Below are 18,974 nucleotides of genomic sequence, written 5' to 3' on the forward strand. Positions count from 1 at the left end.
ACTGGTTTGGAGGGGAGCTGGTGATCACCTGCTGACACGTAAGAAACTACTGCTTGGGGGCCTCCCTGGTAGCGCAAGGGGTTAAGCACTGCACTATGAGGCAACCCACAGCCTCTGCAGCATGAGTTCAATCCCCGGCCAGCCAGGGAGCAACCCACATGGCACAGCAGACCCCTCCTGTCTCACCCGCTGCTCCCCTCAGCAGTGTATTTCAGTCGTCAGTCTGCCTGTTCTGTTCCCCACTCTGTCTCTGGTGAGTCCTCTAACGCCCCGCATCTCTGGCCTGAACCCCAGCTCTTGTATGCATAAATAAATAAATCTTTTAAAAAAGAAAGAAAGACAGAAACTACTGCCTGGGCAGAAGGCCACTGCATCATGAAAGGTGTCTCATTCGGCCAGTGAACTTCTTCTGAGAACTTGGGGTTTGGTTTTCAAGTGGCTGGTTTAAAAGACTCTACCAAGAGTTCTTGGGGATCCCTTGGTAGGCTACCAGTTGAAGTGGTTTTTGCCATACTTTCATGCGAAATCAGTCTGGATATTTGGGATTTCGTGGGTATATTCGCTAAGGTAGTCTGGCTTCTGAACCACCATGAATGGTAGACTCAAGTTGATTGAGTCTCTTCTGTTAGAGTCCAGATTGCTTGTTTTCTTCTGTTATCCCCTGCCACACACACACATTTTATTGCTGCTTATGGAAGAACTAATACCTTTAATTGCTACCATTTTATGCATTTTATGGGACAAGTTACTTCAATAATTATAGTAGGAGACACATAATTCCAATTTGTATGGTTTTTCTCCTGCATAGGAATGGATATAAGCTTCTAGACGACGCTCATAAGCAGATGCACATGGACGTAAGTGGCCTCTATGAGATTTCTCACCTGTGTGGATTCTAGTATGTTCAAGTAACCAGGTCATTCCTTGCAGGCATAGTTGCACTACCGACACTTGAGCTTCCCTTCAAAAGTCCTTTCAAACCCATCTAACATTCCTGATTTTTCATCCAGGGAAACTTCAACAGATGGGTGATCAAATCCATTTTGATCACCATCTGTTCTAGTTCCCTAAAGAACTGTTTCTGCTTTGTTTCCACTAACTGATCCAGAAAGCATGTTCACATGATGGGGTTACTGAGTTAAGTGTTCCTGAAAATCATTCAGGAAGTTCAAAGGCTCTGGTTACTTCTTACCCTTTTTTTTTTTATTTGTCAGTTGTTTACATATTTATATAACTCTGGGGTGACATTTTTGCTCCTCCATATGTGCCCACGCTTCACTCATCCTTCCCCAAACTACTGTGCCAATGCCCATCTCCTCCTCACTCCCCCCGTTTCCTCTGGTAACCAGCATATTTCTCACAAAATTTAAGAATTGTTTTTGCTCTGCTTTGCCAGTATATGCTTTTCGGTTGTTTATATTCCAAAGAAGTGACACCCTCCTATATCTGTCTTTCACTTTCTGACTTAACTTCACTTAGCAGACTCAGCTATTAACAAAGATGAAATAGTGCTTTTTCAAAGTTTACAGTTTGTTATACCTCGGGGGAAAACCTTTTCACCCCAAGTCAGTTCCTACTTTTTCTTGCCACTCCAACATCAATGAAATGTAGGGTAGCAGAAGTTTACCCTAGTAACATACCAAAGAACTCTGCAAGGCCACGGAGGGAATTTCAACAAAAATTGAAAAGCCATACAGAGGTGATCCGACAACACCACCAAGGAATTCCCACCACCTTATTCAAAGGAGCTTCCATTTATGCTTCTTCCCTCTCCATCACCATCTGCATTTGCCACCACTGCTCCCATATTTGTTGCCACATTTTAAAAAACCATTCAGGAGGTGATGGACATTTGGGTTGACTATTATAAATAATGCTGCTATGAACATTTGTGCACAAGTTTTTTTGTGGACATGTGTTCTCATTTCTCTTGGATAGATGTTTAGGAGTAAATTGTTAGGGACTAGAGTAGATTTATGTTTAATTTTTTTAAGAAATTTTTTCCAAACTGATTCTACCATTTTGCATTCTCACTAGAAAAAAATATATGAGAATTCCAGTTTCACCATACCTTCACCAACACTTATTATTTTCTGCCTTTTTGATTATACCCATTCTAGTGAGTGTGAAACAGTATCTCATTGCAGTTTCATTTGCATTTCCCTGATGACTAATGGGGATGAGCATCTTGTTCATGTGCTTGTAGGACATTAGTATAACTTTTAGCTGAAACGTCTATTCAGACATTATATTTCAATTAAGTCATGTACTATTATTGAATTGCAAGGATATTTTATATATTCTAGAAACAAGTTCTTTATCACATATTTGACATACTAATATTTGCTCCCTGTGAATTGTCATTTCATTTTCCCATGTGGTTTGTGTCTTTTGAAGTACAAAATACTTTAACTTCGCTAAAGTCCAATCTCTAATTCTTTCATTGGATGTCACATCTAAGAAATCTTGGCCTAACACTAGGTAACTGTTAGGTTTTTCTCTAAGAGGTTTTTTGAATTTTAGCTCTTAGATTCAGGTCTGCAATCTATTTTGAGTTAATTTTTGGTGACAGTATGTGATAAGGGTCTAAATTTATCCATTTTTTCATCTGTGTATATATAATATTACCAAACCATTAGTTGAAAAGACCTACCTTTCCTATCTTAATGCCTTTACCTCTTTTTCTTGACTGATTGCACTAGCTAGAACCCCCAGTGCAAAGTTGACTACGGAAAGATTGGACATCAAGATCTTTTTTCTGACTTTGGATGAAAGCATTCAGCCTTCTACCACTAAGTATGATGCTACTTCTAGGTTTTTCCTAGATGCCTTCTATCTAATTGAAGAAGTCCCCTTCTATTCCTAGTTTGTTAAAAGTTTCTATCAGGGATGGGTGTTGGGTTTTGACAGTGCTTTTCTGTGTCTGTGGAGATGATTATGTAATTCTTGTCTTTTATTCTATTAATATAGAATTTTACATAGTAAAATTAATAAAATATTAATATAATATTTTATATTACTTAATTTTTGGATATTAAACCAATCTTGCATTGCTGGGATAAATTCCACTTGCCAAGGAATATAATAATTTTTATGTGTTGCTGAATTTGTTTTGCCATAAATACAAGGATATTTGTATTTATATCCATGAGGGATATTGGTGTGGTTTCCTTTTCTTATAATGTATTGTCTGATTTTGCTGTTATGGTAATACTAGCCCCATAGAGTGAGTTGTCCCTTGTTTCTTTTGTGTTTTATGGAAAAGTTGTGAAAGATTTAAATCATTTCTTCTTTAAATGGTAGAATTAGGTGCCTCGGGGCCTCCCCTGGTGGCACAGCAGTTGAGTGCTGGGCTGCGAGGCTGCCCGCGGCCCCTGCAGTGAGGGTTCGATCCCCGGCCACCGGCGAGGGTCCCACATGGCGTGCAGACCTCTCCTGTCTTGCCCGCTGCTCCCCCTAGCAGTGTGCTTCATCCGTCTGCCTGTTCTGCTCCCGCTCTGGCTCTGGTGAATTCTCTCACCCTCCGGCGCTTCTGACAGAGCCCAGTGCTTGTATAAATAAATAAATAAATCTTTAAAAAAAAAAAAAAAGAATTAGATGCCTCCCTGGTGGTGCAAGGGGTTAAAAAAAAAGAATTAGATGCCTCCCTGGTGGTGCAAGGGGTTAAGGTGGTGCAACCTATGAAGCTATCCGCAGCCACTGCAGCACGAGTTCGTTCCCCCACCAGGGAGCTACACACAGGGCACAGCAGACCTCTCCTGACTTGCCCACTGCTCCCCTCAGCAGTGTGTTTCAGTCAGTCTGCCTGTTCTGCTCCCTGCTCTGTCTCTGGTGAATCCTCTCACCCCCCCCCCACCCCTCTGGCCTATACCACAGTTCCTGTATGCATAAACAAATAATTTTTTTTTAAATGGTAGAATTAACTGGTGAAGTCATCTGAGCCTGGACTTTATGGAAAGATTTTTTATTAATTGAATTTACTTGCTAGTTCTGTACCTATACATACTTTTATTTCTTTTTCAATCAATTTTGGTAATTTATGTCTTTTTAACAATATGTTTATTTCATCTACAATGTCTTGTTTATTGGCATAATGTTATTCATAGAATTGCATTATAATCTTTTTAATTTCTGTAATTCAGCAGTGGTATCTCCTCTTTTGTTCCCAACCTTTGTAATTTGTATCTTTTCTTTTTTTATGGGTCAATCTATCAGTGGTTTGTTAACTTTGTTGAGATTTTCAAAATCAAACTCTGGTCTCATTGGTTATCTCCATTTTTTTCTGCTTTCTGTCCCATTGATTCCTATTCTAATCTTATTATTTTCTTTCTTTTGCCTGCTTTTGATTTAATTTGCTCCTTATTAACTAGTTTCTTAAGGTTGAAGTTTAGTTTATTTATTTGAGATCTTTCTTCTCTTTTAATATAGGTGTTTATAGGTATAAATTTCCCTCTAATCATTGCTTTAACTGCATCCCATAAATTTTGATGTGGTGTGTTTTGGTTTTCATTCTACTTAAAGTATTTTAGTTGTCCCACTGACTTCTTTTTGATCTATGATTTATGTAGATGTGTGTTATTTTATTTCTGAATGTTTGTGGATTTTCCGAATTTCTCCCTGAAATTTATTAATATTTTGATTCCATTTTGGTCATAGAACACCCATAAATTTCTGACTGGATGACTTTCTTTTGCTTGTCCCAGTCAGCATTGTAACCTTAGGGTAGCTGTGACATTGTTCTCCCTTTACTGTTTGCCACTGAATTTGACACTTCCCCATGCATAAAATGCTTCAAATAAGGTCATCACTCTTACAGGGTTGCAGAGTTGCCATTCTTCATCGCCTACCCCCCATGGGTAGAATTATGGAGCTAAAGTAATGGAATTGGAGACCTACCAGACTAAAATACCAGAGACTCCTACTGTTTTTATAGTTGTTCATTAAATTTTCATGAATAAATACTCCTCAATTTGTTCTATGCCTTTAATCAATTTTCAGTCTTTAAATGGTTATTTTTTACAACTTTGTACAGTTTTAGCATTGCCTTTTAGAGATTTGCTGAGCTCCTTACTCAGCCATTCTAGAAACCCTGCCAAAGTTTAGTTTTTTAAATTAGTAAAGAGTCTAAAGGCCATTAGGCTTAGGGACATTGTAGTTATTTTGGTCTAGTTAGTATTTAAATTTTAGTAATTTCTTTAGGACTTTTTTAAAGAGTGGTAAATTGGCTATAGAATTCTTTTTAGCCTTCATGTAAGTAGTAATAATAACAACCCTTACTGCCACTTTCCAAGGGATTGTTATGTGCCAGGCATTTAGCATACTTTATATCATTAGATAGTAAAAAACTTTCCTGTGTAGTATATAATTATTTCAGTTTATAAATAAGGAAACTGAAACTCTAAGTTGAGTTCAATTACAATTAATAGGTTCTGGATCTGGGATTTGAATTCAGAAATATCTAACTCCGAAGTCATTCCTTTTCAAATACTATGCTGTAGAACTAAGCACCACTAGATATATATATTTCTCCACATTCCTAAGTGAAGCTTATTCTTGCACCAAAAAAATAGATACAGATAATTCACAGAATTGGCATTTATCTATTTGGTATGACATTAGAGGAAGAAAAACATGTCATGTAAAGTAAAATAACTTTTACTGTCTACAATTTCTACAATTTATTTGTCAGTTTGTTTATAAATGATTGATTTATCACCTGCCTAATTTCAGAAGACTTGAAGAGATTTTTAAAAGTCTTTAAGTGCAATGATTTTAAACATTCTGGGGTCCTACATCAATGAAGATTGGAAAAGATCCTCCGAGAAAAGTGGAAAATTAACATACAAATTTAAATAACATTTCTAGGGATTCATGAACTCTCGAAATCATAAATCCCAGTTTAAAAAAAAAAAACTCTTGCTTTATTATTAGTGAGGATGAGACCTAGAGAGGCTGCTTGCCTGTACAGCACATTTGTTAAGTAATAGAATAAAATAGTCGCCATAATCAGATGCCCTGTGCAGTAAAGAACCTGCATGGCTGTACATGGTGGCCCTGGTAAAAATAATGGACTTTTTAATGGGCATGTTTTTGTTACCTTTGCCTTGTATCCCTAATTTCCAACATAATACCCAGTACATAATAATGTCTAATTATGTTTGATTAATGAATAAGTTACTATGATGAAAACATTTATTCCAAAATAAGATATGACTTAAAATGCAAGTGTCTTGAGAAAAGTAGGCAGTGAGACTAAAATTTAGAGTAAGGGTTAAATCCCCCTGTCAGTTGCTTTGAGATGCAGGTAGGAAGGTCACAACATGAAAATTTGGAATTTCAAAACCAAAATTTCACCAAGGTCTTGGTCAGGCAGGCCTTCAGTCACCTAGCACCTTTCTGAAGAAACCAGTGAATGTAAAGTTAAAGAAAAACACGTGTGGGCTGATACAGAATAAGTAGGCCTTTACAGCTAAAAACAACATACTTTCAGCAGTACTAGAGCTCCTTAGCGTTTCCCACATGTCTGCAAGTTCGTTTTGTTTCCATGGAAAATATTGAGTTACATTGACTAATAAAGAACTTCCATAGGCAAGTACTTGGAGAAAATCAAATGCAGGCATGTAGCTTGCATGTTCTCAAAGCTCTCATATCTTCCTGTTTATGGAAGGTTGTCAGGGGTGGCCAGAGACCATCTAGCCCGCAACGTATCCAAACTCTTACAGACATTGCTGAATACATCATACTAAATCCCCAAACTCTGGTTTCTACAATTCAGTTCAGCAAACACTTATTGAGGGATTACTCTGTGCCAAGCATGGTCTTAAAATCTAAAAATACGGAGATGACATCTGTGATCAGTGATCTGTGATTGGCCCTAGATTACAGTCTGTCTTGGTTCTCCAACACCATCTTTGGTGGCACTAAGTCACATAGGTTTGGTGGCTAATTTTCTATTACATGGGGAGTAACTTTTTTTATTCACTGCTTTTTCTCTTACATTTAACACAAAGCCTGCAATGATACTTCATAAATAAAATAAGGATCAAAGTAGTTTAGATAGTTTAAATATTTTCTGAGGGCAAGATTGTTCTCTTAGGATAAAGAACAATCCCTCTGGAGAGATGGGAACAAAATAGGAAGCAGGGGTTAAAACAGTACAGCCTTTCTCTAGGGTGAGGAATTAAGGCCATTAGACCATGTCTTCATTCCCAACATATATTTTTTTTCCTCTTAAGCTTCATTGATTTGCACTATAATAGATACATAATTAGATAACTATCACAGGTACATAATTAGATAATTATCATAGGTTTATAATTATATTATTATTATTAATATAAGTACATAATTATATGATTCTGGGGACTATAACTTCACACCTCCATGTATGTACATCACCTCCCACCAAATCTCCAGTGCCAATGGTTATCACATTTTCTTCCTCTTCCCTATCCCCTCTGGTAGCCAGTATATTTTTCACAAAGTCTAAGAATTTTTCCTGTTTTGCCAGTTTGATTTCTTTGGTTATTTATATTTCATAAATGAGTGAAGCCATCCAATAAGTGCCTTTCACTATTGGTTTATTTCATTTAGAATAACCATCTCAAGATCCATCCATTTTGTCCCCAAAGTCACTAATTTATCTTTTTAAATACTCAAGTAACATTCCATTTAATATAGATTCCACAAATCTCTTCATCCAGTCATCTGTTGATGGGCATTTAGTTTGGTTCCATGACTTGGCTACTGTGATACTGCTGCTGTGAACATAGGAGTGCATAGAATGTTTTGTATTAGTGTTTGGGTAAATACCTTGGGTAAATACTTACCAGTGGTGTTGCTGGATCATATAGTATTTCCACTTGTATTTTTTTTCATGGATCTGCATACTGTTTCCCATAGAGACAGCACTAAATTACATTCCTACCAACTGTGGATAAATATTCTTTTTTCTCCACATTCTTGCTAACATTTGTTGTTCCCATTCTTTTTGCTATAAACCATTCTCACAAGTGTGAACTGGTATCTCATTGAGGTTTTGATTGGCATTTCCCTGATAGAAGTGATGTTGAGCATTTATCTCATGTGCCTTTTGACCATCTGTATATGTTTTCTTTGGAGAAGTGTCTATTTAGCTCTTTTGTCCATTTTTGATTGGGCTGTTTGTTTTTGTTTTCGTTGAGCTGTATGAGCTCTTTGTAGATCTTCACTAGCAGTTTCTTGTCAGATGTATGTTATGCAAATACTTTCTCCCATTTGGTAAGGTGTCTTGAAGTCCTTCTTTTGTTCTTGGATCTCTTTTCTAAGAAACTGTACCTAGCTTTGTTTGCTTGCACTTCCAGGATTTTACTGAGGTTATTTTTGTTGAGGTTGTTATTCTAAAATCTTTGTTAGCACCACAAATTTTGTGTTATTTATACAGGCCTCTGGACTCTCTTCCCTCTTTCAGCTTTTCCATCTTGTGTTCGCAAGCTTCTTATTTCCTAGGCATATATGCTTTTTCCAGTTGGGGCACTGTGGCTTTAATTCTGCTTGCTAATCTTCTTTAACTAGGTAACAGGTGAGGGAGGGTATACTGGAGTCCAAAGACTCAGTTATCAGTCTGGTGGGGAGGGGAGAATTTTGTTTTTTAAAGATTTATTTGTTTATGCATACAAGAATGGGGTACACAGGTCAGAGGTGGGGGGGGGTTGAGAGGATTCACCAGAGACAGAATGGGGAGCAGAGGAAGCTGACTGACTGAAATACACTGCTGAGGGGAACCGCGGCCTAGACAGGAGAGGTCTGCTGCACCATGTGGCTGGCCGGGGATTGAACTCGTGTCACAGAGACTGCAGACAGCGTCACAGTGCTGTACTTAATGCTTTGTGCCACCAGGGAGGCCCCGAGGGAGAATTATTACAGTCAGAAAGATTTGCACCACCTCTACATCCTGTTCACTGTTTCGTGGAGCCCAGTTGCTAGGGCCTTGCCTCTTGTGTTTGGAGCAGGACACAGAGCACTATGCCTGGGTGCATGACATACCCAATGTACAAGGTATAGCAGGTCTCTCTAAGCGCTACCAAGAATGCAAAAGCAGCTCACTCACCCTCTCCCTGCTCTGCCCCAACAGCAAGTTACCAAACTCCAAGTAAAATATTTATGGCTTTGTTCCCCATCATCAGCCATGAACTAGTGAAATTTTCTGCGAGTAAAATTTATTTTTTCTATAGTTATATTTAGCAGAGAGGTTTATCAAAAACACCCTATTCCACCGCATTATAGGGAAAGTCTACCAGCAACATTTCTTAATGCTGTATCTCTTGCACGTTAGTTTTTTATTCAGTCAGCTATTTTCTACTAACAGAAATATATATATATACACACACACATGCACAAACACACATAAATATATATATATGTATATCTCCCACAGTTAGAATCCTGACCCATGGAAATTGTAAAATAATAAATGTACACAGTTTAAACTGATAAATTTGTGGTAAATTTTTAGGCAGTAATAGACAACACAGAAGGGGCTGGTCATTCTTTTGCATTTTCCTTTTGGCAAATAATTTTTCAGCATTATATTCCATCTGTCTAAAATGTAATAGCAAGAAGAGATAACACTAACCTAAGTGATAGATAAATTTCAAGGCTACAATAGCCATTAACAGAACTGCTAGAATCTCAGTAAGAGACTGAAAACGTACAGTCACTTTTAAAAAAAGAGGAACAGCAAAGTTCTTTCTAGATCATGAAATAAGCTTTCTGAAGACTTCAGTTTCAGGTTAGGGTGGTGTAATAGGACATAAACACTGAAACAACTGAAAAAAAGTTAAGTTTTTATGTGAAATAACAATGTGTAAGACACTATATCAAAAATCAAGGACAGTGATCCATGAGAGATGGGTAACAAAGGAGATGAGCCTTAAAATTTCCGCAGCTTACTACCTGGACAGATTTTCCAGCCATCCTTCAGGAAGGGAAAATGCAGGCAAAGACCAGTGATACCCTGGATTGAAAAAGACAAATCTGAAAGTTTGGAGAGATCAGGCAGTTGAAGTTCTAATGAAAGAATAACTTGAGAAGAAAGAACTATACACAGAGAATTCCAGAGGCCTACAGAGAAGCCATCTCAAGTATTCAGCCATGCAACGATTAATGCATATGTGTGAGTTTATTCCCTAAAGCCAGGAAAAGAACCAGCCGAGAGGATTTGAAGCAACAGTGCTAGCCCCTCACAGATTTGGTAATAGTGCCTGCTCTTGTCAAGATTCACAGGGCAGGGCCTCCCTGGTGGCCCAGGGGTTAGGTCTCAGCTCTATCACTGCAATAGTCTGAGTTCAATCCCTGGTGAGGGAGCTGATCTACATGGCACAGCAGACCTCTCCTGTCTCGCCCGCTGTTCCCCTCAGCAGTGTATTTCAGTGGATCTGCCTGTTCTGCTCCCCATTCTGTCTCTGGCAAATCCTTTCATTCCCTGCACCTCTCACCAACACCCCAATTCTTGTATATATAAATAGAAAAAATAAATCTTAAAAAAATAAAAGATTCACAGGGCATTGACTTAAGTGTAGCGAAGAGTCTCATCTCTCAGCCCTAGGAAAACCACATCTTTGGTTTTGACCCTCAAATCTTAAAAGCAAGGCCCAAAATAATCAGTTTCCAAATAACTGCATATCTCAACAAAGCTCAAGAATAATTTTCAGGGCCCTCCCTGGTAGCGCAAGGGGTTAAGAAGCAACCTATGAAGCTACCCATGGCCTCTACAGCATGAGTTCTATCCCTGGCCAGGGAGCAACCCACATGGCACAGCAGACTCACCCGCTGCTCCCCTCAGCAGTGTATTTCTGTCAGTCTGCCTGTTCTGTCCCCCACTCTATCTCTGGTGAATCCTCTCACTCTCTGCATCTCTGGCCTGTACCCCCGTTATTGTATGCATAAGTAAATAAATCTTTTTTTAAAAAAAGAGTAATTTTCTGATACAAAAATATCTGTCACACAAAGTATCTGGCATCTAATAAATAATTGCCAGGAATGATAAAAAACTATGACCAAAATAAAGAGAAAAGAATCTATTAAAACTGACACAGAACAAACACAGATCTTAAAATAGTAGAAAAGGGTAGCAAAAGAGTTTATAACAATATTCCATCTGTTCAAAAGGAAAAGTAGGTATTTTAAAGATTTTTTTTAAGATTTTATTTATTTATACGGGAACTGGGGTACAGGCCAGAGACACAGGAGGGTGAGAGGATTCACCAGAGACAGAGCAGGGAGCAGAACAAGCAGACAGACCAAAGACTCCTGCCTCGCCATGTGGGAATCTCTCTGGCCGGCCAGGAATCGAACCTGCGCTACAGAGGCTGCGGACAGCTTCACAGCGCAGAACTCAGCACGCTGTGCCAGCAGGGAGGCCCCCTTTAAAGATATTAACAAGCCACAAATAAAAATTTTAGAGATGAAAAAAACTGTGAGATGAAAAGCTGCACTAATTAGGATTATTGTCAGACGTTGCAAAAGAAAAAAATTAGTGAACAAAAAAACATATCAATAAAATGTATCCAAATTGCAACATATAAAGAAAAAAAATCTAAATAAAATGAAAATGAAAAAAAGAACTAAAGAAAAAATTACAGAGTATCATTTAACCGTGACTTTAAGCAGTCTAGTGTTATTGGAATCTATGAAATGGGGCAGGGAGTGGGAAGAGAAATGCATTTGTAAAAATGATCAGTGATCACCAAAATTTTCCCACATTTCCAGATCTAAGAAATTTAACAATATGTCATAAGAAATACAAATAAAACTATGCCAAGTCACATCATAAACAAATTTCTGAAAAACAACTACAAAGATAAAAATCTTAAAAGCAGCAAAAGAGGGCCTCCTGTGGTGGCCCAGTGGTTGAGCTCTGGGCTGCGAAGCTGCCTGCAACCCCTGCAGCGCAGGTTCCATTCCCCGCGCAGGCCAGGGTCCCACATGGCGCGCAGACCTCTCCTGCCACCCGCTGCTCCCCTCAGCAGTGTGTTTCGTCGGTCTGCCTGTTCTGTTCCCCGCTCTGGCTCTGGTGAATTCTCTCACCCTCCCATGCTTCTGACTGTACACAGTGCTTGTATAAATAAATAAATAAATCTTTTTTTTTTTTTTAAAAAAGCAGCAAAAGAAAAAAGGCACGTTATACACAGAGAAATAATGATAAATATGACTGCAATTTTCTCATAAAAAACACTGAGAAGACAGTGAAGAAATGTTCTTAAAGTATTAAAAGGAAACACCGGCTAACGTAGAAAACTATGCCCATTGAAAATATCTTTCAATAAAAGGAAAAATAAAAACATTTCACACATGCAAAAGGTAGAACAAGTCATCATCAGCAAACCCACATTACAAGAAATGTTAAAGAACGTCCTTCAGATAGAAAGAAAATAGTACCAGATGAAAATATAAAACCATACAAAGGAATAGTAAATATTTTCTTATATTTCTTATTGCCTAAGTCTCTTTAAAATATAACTGATAGGGGCCTCCCCGGTGGCGCAGCGGTTGAGCGCTGGGTTGCGAAGCTGCCGGCAGCCTCTGCAGTGCCGGTACGATCCCCGGCTGCTTCCCGGCCACCAGAGGCGGGTCCCACATGGCGCGCAGACCTCTCTTGCAGCCCGCTGCTCCCCTCAGCAGTGTACCTCGGTCCTTCTGCCTGCTCTGCTCCCCGCTCTGGCTCTGGTAAATTCTCTCACCCTCCCGCGCTTCTGACTGTACCCAGTGCTTGTATGAATAAATAAATATATCTTTTTTAATTAATTTAAAAGTATATATATATATAACTGATAGTTTAAAGATAACCAAGAAATGTAGGTGGGATTTGCAACATATGTAAAAGAAAATAAAGTGAAAGAAAACAAATATAGCACAAAATTTAGAAAGTGAAAATAGAAGCATAGATGTATAAGGTTTCTATACAATATCATTAGAAGGTAGAGTGTGATAAATTAAATGTGTGTTATTACCCTAAAGTAACTGCTAAAACAGCAAAAAAGTTGATTTATAACCTAATAAGCTACCAAAGGAAATAAAATAAAACAATATAATATTTCAAATATGCCAAAAGACGATAGAAAATAAGCAAAAGGAAATAAAGAAGAGATGGAACAAATAGGGGAGATAAAGCACATTGGTAGTTTTAAGCCCAACCATGTCAATATTCACAATAAATGCTAGAAGTTTGAAACATCCAAATTTAAAAAAAAAAAAAACTGAGACTGTCATATTGAATAAAAAGGAAGACCCAATTACATGCTGCTTAAAGAAATGAACTTTAAATATGAAGGCAAAAATAGAAAAAGAACCAAAAAAAATGTGATCTTAACACGCAAAAGAAGAGTGGTTACATTAACATCAAGACCAAAGAATATTAGCAAAGATAAAAGAGTTTATTTATTTATTATTTTTTATTTATGTATTTATTTATTATTTATTATTTCAAAATAATAAAATGGTCAACTCATCAAGAGGACATAGAAATCCTAAACATGCACCTAATAACAGAACTTTAAAATAGTTGAAGAGAAAACTGATTGAACAGCAAAGTAGAGAAATCAGCAACAATAGTCCGATGTTTTAATATTCTTCTCTCAATAATAGATAGAACTAACAGATAGAAATTCAGCAAAGATAGAGTATATCTTATTAACATTGTCGACCAGTTTGACATGATTTATATTTATGGAACATTCCATTCAACAATGTCAAAATACACATTTTTTCAATTGTGCATGAAAACTTTACCAAATAAACTGTATTAAAAGAAATGTAGGTCATAACAAACAAAAGAGATCAAACCATACAAAATATGTTCTCTGACCAAAATGGAAGTGATTACAAATCAATTACAGAATGCTATCTGGACCATTTCCCAAATATTTGGAAGTCAAATAATATACTATAAATAACCCATGTGTCCAATCTCCCCTTCACCAGCATTGGTCTTTCAATGATGAACTTAATGGAGTGTAAACATATGTTGACTTTTAATGATGCACATCTGAAACTTATATAATGTTATAATGCAATGGCACTTCGATTAAAATAATAATAGTAAATAATCCATGAGTAAAATTTGATCAAAAGTAAAAATAGAAAATATTTGTAAATCAAAACAAAGACACACTATATCAAAATGTGTGAGATGCTGCTTAAGCAATACTTTGTGGGAATTCTTTATCATTAAATCTTATATTTGAAAAAGAACAGTCTCAAAATTAACAACCTCAGGTTCTACCTTAAGAAACTAGAAAAACATTTTTTCATCTGCCTGTTGGCCATTTGCGTTTCCTCTTCAGAGAAGTTTCTTTTTAGCTCTTCTGCCCATTTTTTGACTGGGTTATTGTCTTTGTTTTTGTTGAGTCTCATCAGCTCTTTGTAGATTTTTGTGATCAGTCCTTTATCATTAGTGTTGTGTGCAAAACTGTTCTCCCAGTCGGAGGGGTTTCTCTTTGTTTTTGTTATTGTCTCTTTTGCTGTGCAGAAGCTCTTTAATTTGATGTAGTCCCAGCTGTTTATCTTTGCCTTCACTATCACTGTTTTGGGTGATGTGTCTGTAAAGATGTCTTTGATGTGCATGTCATGTAATGTTTCGCCTATGGCCAACAGGCATATGAAAAAATGTTCAACATCACTTGTAATCAGGGAAATGCAAATCAAAACTACAATGAGATACCATCTTACACCAGTGAGAATGGCACATATTAAAAAAAAGTAGCAACAACAAATGTTGGCGAGATTGTGGAGAAAAAGGAACTCTCCTGCACTTCTGGTGGGAGTGCAAACTGGTCCAACCACTATGGAGAGCTGTGTGGAGATTTCTGGACCTACTAAACATAGAGCTTCCATATGATCCAGCAATTCCACTCCTAGGTATTTACCCAAATGACACAGAAACAGTAATTCCAAAGGGCACCTGCATGCCTATGTTTATAGCAGCACTATTTACAATAGCTAAGCTATGGAAACAACCCAAATGCCCAAAAATAGATGACTGGATCAAGAAGATGTGGTATACATACACAATGGAATATTACTCAGCAATCAAAAAAGATAAACACATGCAGTTTGCAGCAACATGGATGGAGCTAGAAGGGATCATGCTCAGCGAAATAAGTCAGAAAGAAAAAGAAAAGTACCATATGGTCTCACTCATAGCAGGAATTTAGAAAACCTAAATGAGACACCAGGAAAAAGACTAATCAATGCAAAGTAATAATCAAAATCAACAAGCAACTATAAACCAGAGACACAGTACGGGGTGGGGGGAGTAAGGAGGGGTGGGGAGAAAAAGAACTAGAGTCAAAATAAGGGGGGGTGCAATTGTATGAGGAATATAGCCAAAATGAAAATGCATACATTGTACAAAGATGAAAAATGATGTAAGAATTATATCAAATAAAATATTTTAAAAAAGAAACTAGAAAAAAATTAAGCTCTAAGTAAGAAGAAAGTAAGAAGAAAGAAGAAAGAAAAAAGAAAGAAATCAACAAAAAGACTGGTTATTTGAGAATAGTCATAAAATTGATAAGCCTCTAGCCAGACTAATCAGGAAAAAATATTTCAGTGTTATTGAGATATAATTGACAATAAAAATGTAAGAAATTTAAAGTGCAAAATGTAATGATTTGATATATGTATACATTTCAAAAAGATTCTTCTCACTGTGTTAATCAACTCATTCATCAGAGTACTTGAAGAGCTTCTGACCCTTAATTATAGGAAAACAAAATCCTCATGCATTTGAGCAAATGATTTAAGTAAAACAAAGATGGATGGCAAAGAAGCAAATGAAAAATCATTAGGGAAATACAAATTAAAACCACGATGAGATATCACCACACACATTAAAATAGGTAAAATGATTGACCATACTAAATGTTTGTAAAGATATGGAGCAACTGGAACTCTCATACAATGGAGGCCAAAATGTAAAATGTACAAAAACTTTGGAGAGCAGGTTGGCAGTTTCTTCCAAAGTTGCACATACATCTACCATATGACATAAGTATTTTTTTATTATTTAAATTTCATTTTTGTATTCCCATACAATTACAACCCCCTTATTTTGACCCCAATCCCTCCTTTCCCCACCCCCACCCCCCATAGAGTGTCTCTGGTTCATAGTTGTTTGTTGATTTTGATATTTTCTTTCTTATAGTTATTCTTTTTCCTGGTTCCTTATTTAAGTTTTCTAGATTCCTGCTATGAGTGAGACCATCCAGTATTTTTCTTTTTTATTTCTGGCTTATTTTGCTGAGTATGATCCCTTCCAGCTCCATCCATGTTGCTGCAAATTGCATGTGTTTATCTTTTTTGAATGCTGACTAATATTCCATGGTGTATATGTACCACATCTTCTTGATCCAGTCATTACCCAAAAGGAATAAAAGCATGTATCTATGAAGATTTGCACATGAATCTTCAAAGAAGTTTTATTTGTAATAGCCAAAAACCAAACCAAGTCACCATCAACCATTGAATTAACTATGCATTCAATAGAATACTATTCAGAAATTTAAAGGAAAGAATTATTGATATAAGCAACAATGTGGAAAAATCTTAATGTAATGATTCTGAGTTAAAGAAACCAGAGGAAAAACGTGCATGTTTTATAGTTCCACTTTAATTCAACTCCACAAAATGCAAACTTTTGGTATGCTTTTCGGTGTGATAGTTATATTCATTATCTTGATTGTGGTGATGGTTTTATAGGTAGGTGCATATGTCAAAATTGTACATTTAAATTATGTGTAGTTTAATGCATGTCAACAATTCACTGATATAACTTCCTCTTAAAAAAACAAAAACAATAGCATTGAATGTTTGGATGGAGGACCAGATAGGGAAAAAGCTCTTGGTATGAGCATTCAACAAAAATGATAAAAATCCATAGTTTATTGCAAGGGAAGTAAGTCTTGAAACACAGCTATCAACAGAGGAAAAATATAGATTCGATGCATAACATTTATTTGACTTATGTAATTTGCATCAAATATCATACTGTCCTTGTCCAAAAAAATAAGAATCCTGTGAAATGTGCATCCCTTACAAATCTAATCTATGAATTCTACATGAAAAAGCATGCCCTGCTTGCCTATTACACAATCAAGATTTATGAATGTGTTGCATTTTGCTCCTAAACCATTTGGAGCTCTGTCTTCATGACAAAATTAGTTAGGAAGGGAAGATTTGAAGGTACCTCCTCAGAAAATCAGCCCAATCTTTGAAATTGGGCCAGATCAAACTCAGGCAGGGTTTATCTCTCACTGACGCTAAGTGCTTCGTCACCGTATCCCTTCAAACTGATTATTGTCTCCATTTTGCAGATAAGAAAACTGAGGTTCAGGAATAGTAATTTCTTCTGGCTCACCCGGTTGAACCAAAGGGCATCAGTAAAGCTCCATATTAGACAGGCTAGATGATAAAGTGTAGGATACTTGCACAAAGAGCATAAGAATTCATGTTCCTTGAGGGCCAGGCCTGCTGTAGACTCGCTATTCATGTTATTGTATTTAATTAAAAAATAAATAAACTCTGAGGGTAGGTTTTATCATTCCTGATTTACAAATGTGGAAACGAAGCCAGAAATGGGTCGGTGTTGGTGAGTCACTAAAGCACTAGGGATGGATTACAAAGATGATAACACTGTAAACAAGCCCAGACATACAGATGAGTTTCAGAGGCAGAGAGATGGGGGCCAGGGAGATAGCAGAGGTACACAGCCTACATCCTGGAGCCCAGAGACAATTTGCCAGAAGAGATGATTTGACTGTAGCTGCCTTTTATTTCCATTTAAGATCTTGAAGAACATCCTCCCCTATTTCTTAAGGGAATACTGGTGATTTCTGATAATCTAGTACATTTATGGAGATAAATCCATGATTGAACCTGGACAAATTTTTATGTCCTTCTTGGAATCCAGAAGTATTGTAAATGATTTGTATGCAGGTGTTCCAGCATCTTGGCCTTAGTCATTTATTCAGCTCAAAGATAAGAAAACATATAGAATCTTTGAAAAGAATATCCCCAGAAAATCTTAGCTGAACACTTCTTAAGTTAGTAGATCAAAACTTTATTTCCAAAATGATAAAATCTATGGTCAGCAATGGGAATTGGAAGCATATTAAAGGGCACTGCCTATATAAAGTTCTCATCACCCAAGAGGAAGATGCAGCAAAACATCAAGTTGCTTGTGTCCAGCTTCATAGATCATTTTTAACTATGCACATATATATTGTAGAAATCGAAATAAGAAAACCACCTTAGAAAGCTGAAGCAACAATAATAGCAATTTTCTGAGTATCACTCCATGCCAAGAAGTTAGATACATGGTCTTGTATGTATGTAATCGGGTTAAGTATGTGTCAGTGTCTTCATGTGCAGAGAATATGAAGTTCAGAAGGTCATGTGATATCTTAAAGTTCACACATCTAAATATATATTGGAATACGAATTTGAGCCCAGCTGCTTGGCTCCCATGCCCATTTCATACCATCACCTGGTACTGGGGGAAAGGCCACTTCTGCTCTATTTTCTCTTTCCTGAGTAGACATGTTTCAGAGGGTGAGAACTGAACAGGATGTGACTGGACTCATAGGAAATTTTCTGGTTAGGAAAGATCAAATACTGCTTCAAATCTAAATTAGCAGCATGACTCTGGAAAAACCACTTGGTTTTGGGCTTCCTTTCTTTGTGTGCAAATTAGGAAATGTACACGTTTGAAATTGGTTCATGTCATTTCAAGAAGTTGGATGTTGGGCTGACCCACCCATACCAAAATGGGAATGACACTTTGATGTGGCCCTGAGAGAAAAGCTGGTCTCCTGTGCTGGTTTGGATTCAAAAACAGCTGCATCCAAGGTCTGAGAGGTTCTGCTTGGTTGTGGTCTTCAAGACCTTTCTTCACATCAGTGTCAAAGGCTTACCTGAGAACTGGTGAAATGGTGAAT

General features: G+C 37.1%; 1 pseudogene across 1 annotated transcript in view; it reads right to left on the reverse strand.

Annotated features, from left to right (window-relative positions):
• Positions 1-431: 431 nt before the first annotated feature.
• Positions 432-18,974, reverse strand: part of LOC311187501 (zinc finger protein Pegasus-like) — a 36,188-nt pseudogene continuing 17,645 nt past the window's right edge. Inside the window, exon 2 of the transcript in view lies at positions 432-1,177. The product of the transcript in view is annotated as a zinc finger protein Pegasus-like (transcript). The remainder of the gene's footprint in view (positions 1,178-18,974) is intronic.

Source organism: Talpa europaea, assembly GCF_964194135.1.
Source record: "Talpa europaea genome assembly, chromosome: X".
Taxonomy (NCBI): Eukaryota; Metazoa; Chordata; class Mammalia; order Eulipotyphla; family Talpidae; genus Talpa; species Talpa europaea.